Genomic DNA, 15821 nt, shown 5'->3' with positions numbered 1-15821 from the left:
TATATTCTAGGAAGGTCTATCTTGTCCGCATGATCGACTTATTCCGTGTGACAATGTGTGTTGTCCAAACTTGTTAGGACTTTGTTCTACCAACTACTTTTGATAATAAAGATAGATTTTCATTTGCAACCAATATTTTCTTAGGCTTTCATCTCTGCTTATTCTTTGTTCTTACGAAGGTTTTAGTGATATGCTTCTGATTGTCTTCCACCCTATTCACTTTTTATCTTTTCAATCTCTTTTGACTCCATAAAAGGCATTGGTTTACTGAATATTATGTTCTTGATCTCTCATTTGAAATGAATTTTTACATCAAACATTGAACATCGTGAATATTTGGCATATCTAAGTAGGTGTCTAGGTCATTTTAGTACTATTTTAGATAAAATTCGACATGATTAGCTTTCTATAATTTCACCTTTATTATATTTTTCTCGATTTTTGTGCATTTAAACATAAGAAAACATTCTAAAATACCAAAAACAGTAGCATTATATTTATTAGGACATCCATAAATTATCACCGTAATTTTTGTTTTTGCATTACCCAATACAAATTAGAGACAGACTTCCAAAATTACTATACAACAAAAAGAAACCTTCCAGCCATCAAACAATTATAGTCAACTATGGTCAACTATCAAACCCTAGTTCAAAAACATGGTCACACTCATCAATATATTTTGTGAGCGACTGTGACCTCCTGGACGTTCTCTGAGGCACTATGAGTTAGTGAATTTGATTGTGATCATGCAACTGTGGAGCAGAACAGATCCAAACCCTCAGTCACTCCCTGCAAGATGATATGCGAGTGACTAAGGTGCCCTAATCGCTCCTTGAGCCACTACATGCATGTGAATTTGGTCAAATCAACCCATAACTGCCTCAGAGCCTTAGTCGTTCCCTTCAAGTTGTCCTACAAGCAACTATGATGCCCTAGTCACTGCCTTAGACTCTTTGTGTGTGCGACCAATACCAAATGTAGGTTTTAACCCTATACAGAAATTACTTGCAAATGAATTCTAAAACACAAAAAATAAACAATGCGAGAGTATAACACATAAAACACATATACACGGAGATTTTACCCTAGATCCCGAAACCGGGACTACCAACTTCATTTTTCATTATGTTCCTTTCAATGTTACAATGCATATTTATACATGCCGAAGCATCCAATACCATGGACCAAAAACCATCGCGTCCAAAACCATGGACCAAAAACCATCGTGTCCAAAACCATGTGTGAAAACCATGCACAAAACCCTAGGTAGGTTTTCCCAACCTAATATAGGTGTCCCCTCTATGACCCCCCCGTTGCGCAATCAGTACAACGAAGGGGGGGCTCTACCCTCCCTCTAACCCCCAGTTAACTATGTGGACTAGTCATGGAAAGAAGATAACACAACCCAAAATTCTTCCACTTGTTGTTTTCTTTCCACAAGGGACCACAGGAGAGCTTAGTCACTTATCCAGCCCTGCAACACCCATTGTTTCTCTGCACCATGAGAACTTCTTAGAGCTCACAAATTTTGTCAATGCATCTGCAGTATTCTTCAAAGTGTCCACCTTTACTAGCAACACCTTTTTGTCTTCTATCATATCCCTCACAAAGTGATACTGAACATCAATGTGTTTTGTTTTTAAATGATAAGTAGGGTTCTTTGCCAAGAAAATTGCACTTTGGCTGTCACAGTCTATCCTTATAGCTCCCTATACTAACCCCATACTTGAACACAATCTCTACAACCAAACTACTTCCTTGCTTACATGAGTGGTTGTCATGTATTCTGCCTCTGTAGTTGATAGTGCCACTACAAATTGTTTCTTACTCATCCAACTGACTGCACCTCCAAATAGGTTAAACACATACCCACTTGTAGATCTTCTTTGATCCCGATCTCCAGCACAATTTGCATCAAAAAAGCCACAAATATCGAACACTCTGTCCAATCCTAGTCTTCCTTAGTAGCACAAGCCATACTCACTAGTGCCACGCAAATACCTGAAAACCCACTTCACTGTTGTCCAGTGCTCCTTCCCTGGTTTTGACATAAACCTATTGAATACTCCCACTCCACGTGCAATGTCTAGTCTAGTACATACCATCACATACATCAAGCTACCGACTGCACTTGAATATGGAACACGTGACATGTCCTCTTCCTCTTCTTCTGTCTTGGAACACTGTTCAACATATAACTTTACACCTACAGGAATAGGAACCTTCATTGATTTACTATCCTACATATTAAACCTCTACAATATTGTCTCGACATACTTCCTCTAGTTTAACCAAATCTTCCTCTTTGCTCGATCTCTTTTAATTTCCATGCCCAAAATATTGTCTGCAACACCAAGATCTTTCATGTCGAATTTGGAGGAAAATTGGGTCTTCAAATACTAGATAATTCCTTTGTCATTTCCAACCAGCAACTTATCATCCACATACAAGACCAAATAAATAACACGGTCACCAATTAATTTAAAATACACATAGTGATCTACTTTGCTTCTGGTGAAGCCAAGTCCCTGTATAAATGTATCAAATTTCTGATACCACATCCTTGGTGACTGTTTTAACCCATACAAAGACTTCTTTAACTTGCATACTAGCTCTTTCTTACCCTTCACCACAAAGCCTTTAGGTTGCTTCATGTATATCTCCTCTTCCAGTTCCCCGTGAAGAAATGTTGTCTTCACATCCATCTGTTCTACCTCAAAATCAAAAGCAACACCAATAGATAAAAGTAATCTAATAGAAGCTACCTTGGTAATAGGAGAAAAAATATCACCAAAATCAATTCTCGGCACCTGGGAATAACCTTTTACTACAAACCAAGCTTTGTATTTCTCCACCTTTCCTTCTGCATTTGTCTTCTTCTTGAACACCCATTCTCTGCCAATGGGTTTCCTTCCAGCCAGCAACTCCACCAGATCCCATGCCTCATTTTTGTGCAAAGATGCCATTTCATCAACCATGGCCTCTTTCCAGAGTTTTCCATCCTCTGAATCTACTGCTTCATTCACAGTTTTGCGGTCATCATTAGTAATAGATAAATAAAAAATTGAACAAAAAACAGATGGACTATACCTTTTTGGTTGCCTTCTTTCTGGAACTTATCTTTTCACACCCAGAGTTTGTGGCTCTTCATCTTCTGATTCCTCCATTGCTATAGATTTTGATTCTTCCTCCTTAAGCTCAAACTCTATCTTCTCAGGCTCCTTTGGTTGGACATCATGTTTAATAACATCTTTCACCTCTCTGAACACCACATATCGACTATACACAACCTTCCTTGTTACTGGGTTCCAAAGCTTATAACCCTTAAAACCGTCTTTATACCCAATAAAGATGCACTTTTCATATTTACTATCCAACTTGGTTCTTTTCTCCATTGGAACATGTACATATGCATGACATCCAAATACCCTCAGATGTGAAAGAGAGGGTTTCTTACCATTCCATACCTCTTGTGGAGTCTTATCCTCCAATGCTAATGAAGATGATCTGTTGACCAAGTAACATGTTGTCTACATCGCCTCTACCTAGAATTCCTGTCCTAACCTGACACCACTGAGCATGCTTCTTGCCCTTTCCATCAACAACTTGTTCATTCTTTCTGCAACTCCATTTTTGTGAGGTGTGTATGGAGTAGTCTTCTGTCGTGCTATACCACACTTCTTATAGAATTCTTCAAATTCCTTGCTGCAAAACTCTCCACCGTTATCTGACCTCAACACCTTTATCTTCTTCTCTATCTAGTTTTCCACCAGAGCCTTAAATTATTTAAACCTATCAAAGACTTCAGATTCTTCTTAAGGAAATATATCCATGTATTCCTTGAGAATTCATCTATAAATGATACATAGTACACAGACTTACCCAGTGATGGAACCTTCACACGTCCAAACACACCACTATGCACAAGCTCTAATATCCGTTTCGTCCTCTTACCACCTAAGGGGAAACTCACCCGATTCTGCTTCCCATATGCACAATTTTCACAGAAATCAAAATATAGAGAGCTATTGCTCATACCTTCTTCCATACCTTTACCATGATGTATTTGAAAGCCCTTCTCTCCAATATGTCCAAGACTTTGATGCCACAGCATGGTCTTCTCTCCAGAGACCACTATATTTTCTTCTCCACTTTTGAGGAACCACAGAATTGTTGCACCCATCAACAACAGTGGTACCTTGAAGCTTGTACAAAGTTCCAATCTGAACTCCTCGCATCAATATCAGTGCTCCGTGAACTATCTTGTAGGTATCCTTCTTGAAGACTGTTTTTACACCTGCATCATCCAGCTTTCTTACATAAATCAGATTTCTGGCTAATGTAGGAATATGCAGAACACCTAGAAGTGTTCTAACACTTCCACCTTGCAACTTCAACTTTACTTTTCCGCGACCAATGATTCTAGCCTTCCGGTCATCCCCCAAGAATACATCACCACCATCATATTTCTCATACTCACAGAACCACTCTCTATGCGGAGTGAAGTGAAAGGATGCACTTGATTCAATCAACCATGCCTAACATGATCTACATGTGTACTTGAAGAAGCCAAGTACACATCCCCACCTTCATCTGAGGTGGTTTTCGCCTCTGCAGAAGGAGCATCATCAGATCCCTTTCCTTTATCAAGAGCTTTAGATTTACAGTCCCTTTTGTAGTGCCCTTCCTTTCTGCGTTTCCAACAAACCACCTTTACAGGATTTCCTGGAGATTTAGATCTCCCTTTAGATTTATATCTCCCACTTGATGACTTGTTTTTGTTTCTGTTCTAGGACCGTCCTCGTACAGACAAGGCATCACCATTCTAGCTCTCCATATTTTTCCGTCTCATCTCCTCCGTCAGAAAGGATGAGACTATTTCATCAAACTGCAAGGTAGTTGTATTGCTACCTATTGCAATAACTAAACTATCCCATGAATCTGGTAGAGAACACAACAAACTGATGCACTTATCTTCGTCTGAAATTTTGATATCAACAGACGATAACTAACTTACCACAGTATTAAACGCATTCAAATGCTCTATCACCGAGTCTCCATATTTCATCCTCAGGTTATACAACTTTTTCCGCAGGAACAGTTTATTCACAAGAGACTTAGATTGGTACAAAGTCCCTAACTTGTCCCACAAAGCCTTTGCCGTAGGTTCCCCTGATACATTCAACAATACTGAATCTGAGACACACAATCGTATTGTGCTCTTTGCCTTATGATCCAACTTATTCCATTCTTCTTCAGACACTCCTGTTGGTTTAGTACCCAGATCTACCACGATCCACTGATCTTTATCCACCAACAGATCCTCCATCTTGAGTTTCCAAAATTCAAAACTTTGATCATTAAATTTCTCGATCTCTATCTTTCCACAGCTCACCATCTTCTTTCACCACTAGAATCGATCTCGTAGATCTCCCACTGAACAGAGTCTACCATAGGCCCAAGCAAAACCCCTCAGCCACAAAGGCATCCCCTTGAAGCCAAAATAGCTTTGATACCAAATGTAGGTTTTAACCCTGTACATAAATTACTCACATACGAATTCTAAAACATAGAAAATAAACAATGCGAGAGCATAACACATAAAACACATATACACAGAGATTTTCCCTTGGATCCCAAAACCGAGACTACCTGCTTGATTTTTCATTATGTTCCTTTCAATGTTACAACACATATCTATACATGCCTAAGTATCCAATACCATGGAATGAAAACCATCGCATTCAAAACCATGGACTGAAAACCATCGTGTCCAAAACCATGCACAAAAACATGGATCTGCCCATATCTATATCTGATCTCGAATCCCAATCGCACCCTTCAAGCAGTCATGCGAGTGATTGTGCCTTCCAAGTCGCACTCTAAAACATGGCAAGCAAGCAACTGGAGCCGAACCTATCCAAATCCATGTATGCGATTGGAAAACATAAACCCTAGACACGTGCAAGCCTTAGACCAGAAACTTCAAACCCTAAGCGAACTTCTTTCGATGAACCTGAGCGATCCAAACAAACATATGAGTAGATAAGAATCTGCTTGATGATGATATTCAAATTATATTGAGGTCTCTTCTATTTATAGGCTTTCATGATGGTCAACTTAATGTTGAGGCTGACTTGCCCAATTGTACATGTGTATAGGGCCGACCTAGTCCAATGTACATGAGTGGGTTCATAAATTCAAAAACCAACTTCTGCTTGTCCAAATGAGGTGATCGTTAGGTCGATTTTGGTCCTCTCGAAAAGAGAAACTCAATGAAATCCTAATATATGTCATATGAGAATTATAAAGTGGAATTTTACCCTAGTTGCATAAATTAACACTCCCTCTCAAGTAGGAAGAATTCCACTTTCCAATATCTATCCATCTCTGCTCAACTCTATCTATTGAAAATTATTGAATCTAAAAGAAGAAGAATCAGGGAGCACTAGCTTCCACCCATATTGAGCAATAGGATATCCAAACATATAGGGGAGCACACCTTCAACCCTAGAATCACATTGGGGAGCTCATTCTCAACCCGGAACCATAAAGGGGAGCAAATATCAACCCAATCCTATTGCTTACTGATCTTCCCATCAATGACCCCCAATAGTCATGAGGTAGAACACCTGCATCATAATCGACTTGGTTTGAACACCGAAAGTACACTCTCAACCCGTTGGCCAAACGAGGAGTGATATTCTGAACAATCTTAACTTGTGGGTATGATACCAACTGAGGTATACTCTATATACACCAAATAGGGGAGAAACATCTCTGACCCTATAAAGATAGGGGAGCACCATGTATCGAATATAATGATATCGAATCTCTATGTGCCTAGAATTTTCATGAAACATGTGATTCTCTTCCATATCGATCCCACTCTTACTGTTGCAATATATCACTGTAGTGTCCAGAAACTGTTCAAATAGTTCTCCAAAGAGCTTCCTCAACCAAACTACTTCACAACTAGACGTGTTAGCAGAAATATACTCTACCTCGACTGTACTCAATGCTACAAACTTCTGTTTGCGGATGATTCAAGATATCACAATAGATCTAAGACTGAAACAACATCCAAACGTATTTTTCCTGTCAATAACATTTCCTTCTAATTCTGCATTGGTGTATCCATGAAGTCAAACATCTTCAGGGAATATCTTAGGCCAAGTGTGATTGACCCATGCAAGTATCTCAAAACGTGTTTGGCAGCGATCCAATGTGCATGGAGGGGCCCGATCATGAATTAACTCAATGTATTCACTACGCAGCATATGTATGGATGGGTTTTCACTAAGAATATTAGAGCCCCAATCAACTGTCTATACTTGGAGGGATTCACCAAATCGGTCTTGCAAATTCTCCACACAACTTCTTTGAATTTATTTCCATCAGAGTAGCCATGAATTTTCATTCTGTCATTCCAAATATTTCCAGTGGCTTTACAACGTATTTTTCTTGTGAGAGGAAAATTTCACCAGGCCTTTGCCAGACCTCAAGGCCTAGAAAGTAGTGCATGAGTCCAAGGTTCTTCATCTCGAATTTAGAGGCTAGCTCCCTATTACACTCAATCATTAGACGCTCACTACCTGTCAAGAATAGATCATCAACATATAAAACCAAAATCAACGACATACCTTGGACTACCTTGAAGTAGAGGTTGGGATCGAAATTGCTTCTTGTGAATCCCAACTTCATCAAATAACTATCAATGAGAGCATACCAAGCTCAAGGAGATTTCTTCAAACCATACAATGCCTTATTCAACCTGCAAACATGAGTTCTTCAATCCTCCACTTCAAATCCCTGTGGTTGTTCAACATACATTTCTTCCTTTGATATGCCATGAAGGAATGCAGTCTTTACATCCATCTGATGAAGGGTCCATCCTTGACCTGCAGCAGGGGAAACTATCAAACCGATAGTTTTGTATCAAGCCATAGGTGCAAATATGTCATCATAATATTCTCCCTCTTTCTATGAGAATACTCGAGCCACAAACCTTGCCTTATATTTCTCAATGCTACCATCAACACCATGTTTGATCTTGAATAGCCACTTTGAAGTCACCACAAATTTCCCTTTTGGTCTAGACACAACATCCCATACATCATTCTTCATAATAGATTCATATTCCTCAACCATAACATATTTCCAAACTTGTTCTTTTACAACTTGTTCAAATGTGGAGGGTTTGGCTTGAATCATAGTGCTCATGGTTGCAACATATGCATGGTACCTGCATGGTTGTTTCCTTTCTCTAAATGATCTTTGAACGAGAACATGTCTCTTAGCATCCTGTAGAGTGTCACAAAGCCAAAGTGGTCTCTTCCTAGTAGGAGGATCACTTGGAGGAGGATCTAAGGGATCCATAGGCTCCATGGGATCATCAACAATATTAGTCTTAGACTCAGGTATGGAGGGACCATATAAAATATCCATGTCATCATTCCTCTTTTGAGGAAGAGGAGGTGGAGGAAGGACTCTTGCTTTTCCAAGAGCTTCATCTTCATCAAATGTTACATCCTTGCTAATTTCAACCTTCCTTTGAACATGAATGTATATTATATATTCTTTAGAATTTTCACAATAACCAACAAACGTACCTTTCTTTCCAGTAGCATCTAACCTGTTCCTTTTATCCTTCGGCACATGAAAATATACGGGGCATCCAAAGATACGAAGGTGGCTAATATCAGGCTTCACACCTATGAATGCTTCTTCGGGGGTATTATTTTCCAAGGCTTGATGAGGCACCCTGTTTTGAACATATATGATAGCATGTGAAGCTTTGACCCAAAGGAACTTTCGAAACTTTTGATCATGGAGCATTTCATGGGTAGCTTTTACTATAGACATGTTCTTCCTTTCATCTAATCCATTTTGTTTAGGATTATATATCACAATCGTTTCCTTCTTGATTCCTTCTTTCTTGAAAAAATCAATGAACTCATTTGACATGTATTTTCCACCATTATCGGACCTGAATATTTTGATATTCTTCCATGTTATATTTTCAACCAATTCTTTGAACTCTTTGAATGTTTCAAATGCTTTGTCTTTATGCTTCAAATAGTATATCCATGTTTTTCTTGAAAAGTCATCAATGAAAGTGATGTAGTAGAGATATCCACTAATGGAATGTATAGGCATCAGACCACATATATCAGAGTGAATGAGATGGAGGATGTCATATGTCATATTCTCACTAGAGGGGAATGGTCCCCTAGTCGACTTCCCACTAGCACATCCTGGACATACTCCATCATCTTGAGCTTGAACATCGAGAATGCCAGAAACCAATTTCTTCAATTTCGGAAGAGCATCATAATGTAGATGAGCCAACCTATGGTGCCATAATTCACTTAGATGATTAGTATTATCAACCAGTGCTAGTAGTGGTCTTCCAATGACTATAGAGTCCTTCAAATCTTGACCCCAATGTGAATGCATCTCTCATGGGAGACCCTATGGACCAAGTCAAAACTTTCCCTTTTATGAAGGCAATCTTCATCCCTTTATCTTCCAAAGCGGATATAGATACCAAATTCTTCTTTAATCCTAGCACATACATAACATCATGTAGTGAAACCGATTCCCTGAAATTCAAATGAAATTTGACAGATTGAAAACCTTTTATGGGATGAGTGGAGTTGTCTCCAAGAATAATATTCAGCTTAGTCTCCCTCTCTACTAGATTAGAGAGAAATTCCTTATATCTAGAGAAATGATGAGTGGCCCCACTATCAACCAACCAACTATCCCAAGAATTTGGGGAAGAAGAACTAGTAAGAGCATAAATAAGAATGTATTCAGATTAATTTACAACATTACTTTCATATCTGGGAAATCTTGATTTCTTTTCAAAAGGATGATCTTCATCACAGTCGCTTCAGGTATCTCTTCTTCTTCTCTCATATTTTCTATTGCGGTTATTTCTTCAATCATCTTTCCTTATATGATTATTGTATTTGTTGTTGTTGCTTCTAGTGTTGTAGCATGGTCCTTTGTTCTTCTCGGGAAAATATCTAGCATAATGACCCTTCTTATGACAATTATAACATTCAATATGAGATGATTATCTATCATTCCTTCCTTTTTCATTTTGAGAAGGAGGTTTCCTTGATGGACCTCCTTTTCCTTTCTTCTTCTTTTTGTCATGAGTGATATATGCAGCGGGCTCTCCCTCTTCATGCTTTTGAATTCTTCCTCTTGCTATCATCCTTGATTCTTCTTGAGTAAGCTTTCCAAAAATTTCATCAAATGACGGAAGGACATTGTTGTTTCTTATCATAGTAATTAAGGTTTCCCGAATGGGAGGGAGAACTTTAAGGGTCATAATCACTTATACCTTGTCAGACACATTTTCCCCAACTCTTTGTAGTTGATCTCTAAGATGAGTTATCCTCATGATATAGGATTGTACAACTTCTCCTTTGTTCAAAGGTTGAAATTTCAACCACAGTTTACTACCAGTCATACCTTCAATCACTGGGTATGCACAAAGTATTCTACAATTGAAAATCAATGGAAAGCAGGAAAGGAAAAAAAATGGCATGGAAACGAACAGCAATGAAAGAGGATTAATGGAAATAGGTCCACGATTCTAAAGTTGTCATCTCATTATATACAATATGAGTTTGTACTCTCAAGTAGGGTCAAAAGTGATGGCCACTTTGATACCTTTGAGATTAATTCTTCCCCATCCCCAATCATATCAACATAAATTAGCTTTCCCTTATGGGTAAATTAGCAATTAAGCACATGCGAGATACTACATGTACAAAGAGGGAAATGTGAGGAGAAAAACCACAAGACAACAACGTTGTAAAGTCTCCAAGGTGACAAAATATCACAATAAAAAAGGAAATTCATGACCCAGGGGTTTTCTGCAATCAGATCAACCTCACCATGGGGAAAACGTAGTGGATTGATAGAGACACCAACAATTGAGAAAACAACACCTAGTTGAGAATCAGAGTTTGATCTACGATAAATAGAATGATGACTTATGAATAGATTCTTGTTTCAAACTTTCATCATATTGTCTTATGTAGAACTTTTGCCAAATAAAGATATCTACTCCGAAGGACATGGCTATTAGAGTGTATGTGACTATAATTTTACTTGAATTTTATTTTCATTGTTAATGAAATAGATATGATGTCTTTAGAATGTCCAATTCCTTTGATGCATCTTCTAAGTCTCTTTCTATTTTCTTGTCACTACAATAAAATAAAATCAAGGAAGACATCTCCACCATATCGTGTATTATTGCACAATGACAATTATAAAAAACGGGAGTATGATGTGCAAGTTTTGATGGAGGTTATTCCAGGAAATACCCTTGATATTGTTGTTAATATCCTACAAAAATCCCACTAAAATGACCTTGCATTCATAATTATTTGTGCTTAGGTTGATGTTGAAGAACACTGCACAGAGCTTCAAGGAAATAGCTTAGTTCCATTGAGCCTGCCAATGATGGTTGCAGAAGATTTCAGTCATATTGACTTGTCAGGAGCACTGCATACTATGATTAGGGTAGAGTTGTAGGTATGCACATCAATGTTAGTCATATAAGTACAATATGTAAAATTAACTATAGGAATCTTAGAATAAGATCCCTTGAAAATGGAATGCTAATACCTCTATAATTTTGAATGCACATTTGTGGCTCTTTGTAAATGAAATGAACCAAAGCAAAGAGATCATGCTACTTGTGGTAGTTTAGGAACTTGTATTATGAAGGAAATGATAGAGAGTATTTTCTGTCTTCTTTCAGTTTAAATGGCTAAATTTTTTGTAGTGCATATCCTTGTCTGCAATTCATGGAAACTTGTCTTTAGTTGTATTTTCTAAATTGCAAAGATAATTATTTTCCCTTGCAGATAATTTTGGTGACTTGGTCAAGTGCCTCTGAAGAAAGCTTACTTCTATGATTCTATCTAGTCAATCATTCTGCATTTTTATGTTGCTTTGCACCTTTGACAAGGTTGAAGGGGCAAACAGAATCTGAAAAGCTTTGCAGGTAAGAGAGACATATATATTTTGTATGTATTTTTCTTGTTTTGATGATTTGATATGCAAGTTGTTTTTGTTGTAGATTTTGTTATCTGTAGCCCGAAGAGTACTTAGGTTAACTGAGAGGTAGCATCACATGATTTTGAGGGGTTAAATGTCTTAACACATTTCACATATTTGTCAAAGTGGACATGCCACTGTGGTAATAGTTGCAATTATCCTGGACATCACAAAGATGACAACTGTGAGCCAAAGAGGGCCACAAGGCACAACACAAGGTATGGCACTGAAGCCACTAAGGATGTTAATTCCAGACTGAGGAAAGATACGATCACATCCACCTAGGGTTATGCACCCTGAAGCCAACTTCTAAATTGGCAAGGCTCTAGCAAAAGACATTCATTTCTAGTTGTAAGACCCCCTTACTGATATCTAAGTATCTCAGAACCTATTTCTTGCAATGCTCAAAAATCAAACACACAAAATATTCATGAGTACTGCATGAGTTAGACAATGAGGATAAATTAATGGCTTTTGAAATCATTTAAGGAATATGTCATAAAATGTTTCTAATAAGAAATTGTTGATAAGTGTCCACAACCCAATACATCTAAACTAAGTTTTTGCTTGAAACTAGTATAATTGCACAAAAGCCTCACCCATCTATCAATATCCAATCAAAAAGTAATAATAGATTTTATGCCAACCGATCCCAATAATGAGTTGCATGCCACACTATTCGACCCAGGTGGGATAGTTTAGTTTGGACCAGTTGGTTAAAATAATTAATTCGCACAAATTCGAGAATTCATTTTGGTAATAGTTCGAAAGTGAGTTTACCTAGAATCAGTAGATTCCGTAGCAACTTAAGCAATAGGTCCAGTTCCAGGTGCAATTGATCCAGAGCCAGTGAATGATCCAACAACTTACTCAGCAACAAAGGTAGAAAATCCAAATCCAAGAAGCCCTGAGAAATATATAAGTGAAACGATTGAGTTTGGGATTTGTAGAGATCATATAGTCCCCTAGTCCCCTAGAAGTAGAGATCTCACCAACTATGATCGGGTTGTAATTCTAGTTTGATAGCCATAGAAAGGAGTTTTAGTTGACCCAGTGAAAACAAGTGCACCGCCACCTATAGCACCTGATAGCACAGGCCAACATTATAAGCACCCTTAGTTTGAGCTTCCATTTAGCTAGTTATAGCCTCCTGCACAGTCCCACACCCAAAAATATGAGCAAGGATATTTCCTGAAGGCATGAATGCTGAGAATGTTTTCTTCCTTCCTGAAAGCTAAATGAGAATGTCGGGTTTAAGAATGTTTTAGATGGTAGTCTCAGTGAAATTTTCTTAACCATGGACGGTGGGCTCAGTGAAATGTGCTTAACCATGGACGGTGGGCTCAGTGAAATGTGCTTAACTAGATAACACTGAAATGCAATAAAAAGATGGAGACCCCATAATTCAATGCAAAATAACAAACCACTAAAACAAAAATACAGATACTTTGGGAGTACTTTCCATGCAAGCCTCGTAATCATTTATCCCACTTCACCATTGAGTCCAATGCTATCAAGTTCCGCATTTGTTGCTGTAATATTTTCTTCAATATTAAATGAGCATAAGTTACAGCTTCTAGTGGGAACCAACTGGGAAACATCAATAGGAGGACATTCTGGTTTTAAATCACTATAAATGCTAAAATCTAAATCTATTAATATTTCTTTATTGTTGGAGAATCTTAAAAATAACAAGACAAACAGATAGGAATTTTCTAATATTGCTAAATATGAGATAGTTGCCAGGGTAATTCAATCCAAGATAAGGCATTTACTGATAAGGATATACACTATGAATAACTGGTTTCTGAGTTTGTGATCTTACAGACAAATTTTGTCAATGAATATTATCCTGCTTTGAAGTGGAAGTGCAAATTTCAACACTTGTATTGTACCTCTCCTGCTTAAGTAGGAGTTTCTAGATAAGATGCCATGTGATTGTCTTCCTGAACCTCTACTCTGGTATTTTATGTGAGTGCTTTTGCAAGGACTAGAGAATGGTGGAATTCATCCGTCACTGGTTGAAAGAGAAGTATGTATTGTCCTTCCAGTTACAAGTCTTTGAGCCTGTAAGATATGGAAGCTTGAATTCTTGCTAAGGAAAAAGGTTTCCCTAGCAGTATCGACATTTTTCAGCATTTTGCCAGCAAATGGCATTAGGTTGGATTCTACCTTTTGGACCTGTGCCAATAAATGGCATATCCATTTTAGTGTTGCTGACACCTTTCAGATTTAGTTGGCCTCATGTTGGAATTATAAACCAAAGATGGACACTATCCATTGAAAATTGAAAAGGCAGCAACTGATTAAACTAACTAAACCATCACCAGAATACAGCTCAAATCTTTAGGGGGGCAGTATACCACTCTTCTCAAGGAGTTATATGATATGTTGGGATACTTGGGTCCTATAAGGAATATGCCTATTATTGTGTTTAGGATTACTCGTTTTGGAATCTTGGGTATTTATCTCTTTTACGTTGAGATTGAATACTGTTAAATATGTGATCAATACATTGAAATCACTTCATTAACTCGCTCCTTGTTTCAGGGGAGTAGTTAAATCATTGGTTGTTAGTTAGGATTTGGTGTATAAACTTTTAAATGTGAACAATTCCTACCAAGACTAGAGTATAACTATTTTGGTTCTTGCAATCTGGTCAATGTGTAACCGTTATATATTCTCGATATAAATGGGTCGTATGGATAACAAAGGTTAAGGACATTTCCTCAATCTGTGAACACTAATACAATACCTTCGATCACTATCATGGATTGGTTTTCACCAGGTGAGTAGAGTACCAACATAACACCATTGTGTCAAAGAAATATTCTAATAGGAATTCCACAAAATATAATTTATTAATGGAAAGAGGACTTGGCACCATAGATTGATTTTCCACCAAGAAAAAGAAAGACGAACTTGTCAACTGTTTAATCTACAAATTTTAAATGAACCCTTGTTCTAGCCCGAAATGGTAAAATATGTCTCAATGTATTCTCGATTTCTTGAATCTAAAAAACAAATGTAGGTTCAAATAATGCGAATATACTATATGTTTCCATCTCATAATAACTCTCTAAGACACAATAATGTCAACAAAAGGTATATTTTCAGATCTTCAAGAAATCTTCCACGAGAGAATGAACGAATAATTGGATTACTTGACAGGGAAAAAGGAGAAATATGTACCGTGTTTGAGCATTTTGAGGAGAGCAAGAGAAGAAATGTAGACCTGGTCAGATGAATCGAGAATAGGGCCATCTGTAGCAGGCGGTCCCATGCCCCTTGCCCCTGAAAATATCCTTTGCAATCTCTCCATTGTTGCTTCTACTTCTTCTTATGCTACTGAAATGAACCTGCTACCAAAATCCCAAAACCTCTCTCTGCGCAAATTATATAGAAATGAATAGGGCCATCCATAGTAGGTGGTCCCATGTCCCCTTCCCCTAAAGATATCCTTTGCAATCTCTCTATTTCTTCTTCTTCTTCTTCTTCTTCTTCTTCTTATGCTACTGAAATGAACCTGTCACCAAAATCCCAAAACCTCTCTCTATGCAAATTATACAGAAATGAATAGGGCCATCCACAGCAGGAAGTCCCATGCCCCTACCCCTGAAAATATCCTTTGCAATATCTCCATTGCTGCTTCTGCTTCTTCATATGCTACTCAAATGAACCTACTGCCAAAATCCCAAAACCTCTCTCTGCACAAATTGTATGGAAAT

The 15821-nt window shown here is 37.9% G+C and overlaps 1 pseudogene; it reads right to left on the bottom strand.

The window, feature by feature from the left end:
* LOC149151731 (uncharacterized) overlaps nucleotides 1-15415 on the bottom strand; it is a 52058-nt pseudogene extending 36643 nt beyond the window's left edge.
* Between the last annotated feature and the right edge of the window lie 406 nt (nucleotides 15416-15821).

This window comes from Pinus tabuliformis, chromosome 9 (assembly GCF_031772625.1).
Source record: "Pinus tabuliformis cultivar Carrire ecotype Pingquan chromosome 9, CPIR1, whole genome shotgun sequence".
In the NCBI taxonomy this organism is placed as follows: Eukaryota; Viridiplantae; Streptophyta; class Pinopsida; order Pinales; family Pinaceae; genus Pinus; species Pinus tabuliformis.
This window is presented reverse-complemented; position numbering and strand designations above follow the sequence as displayed.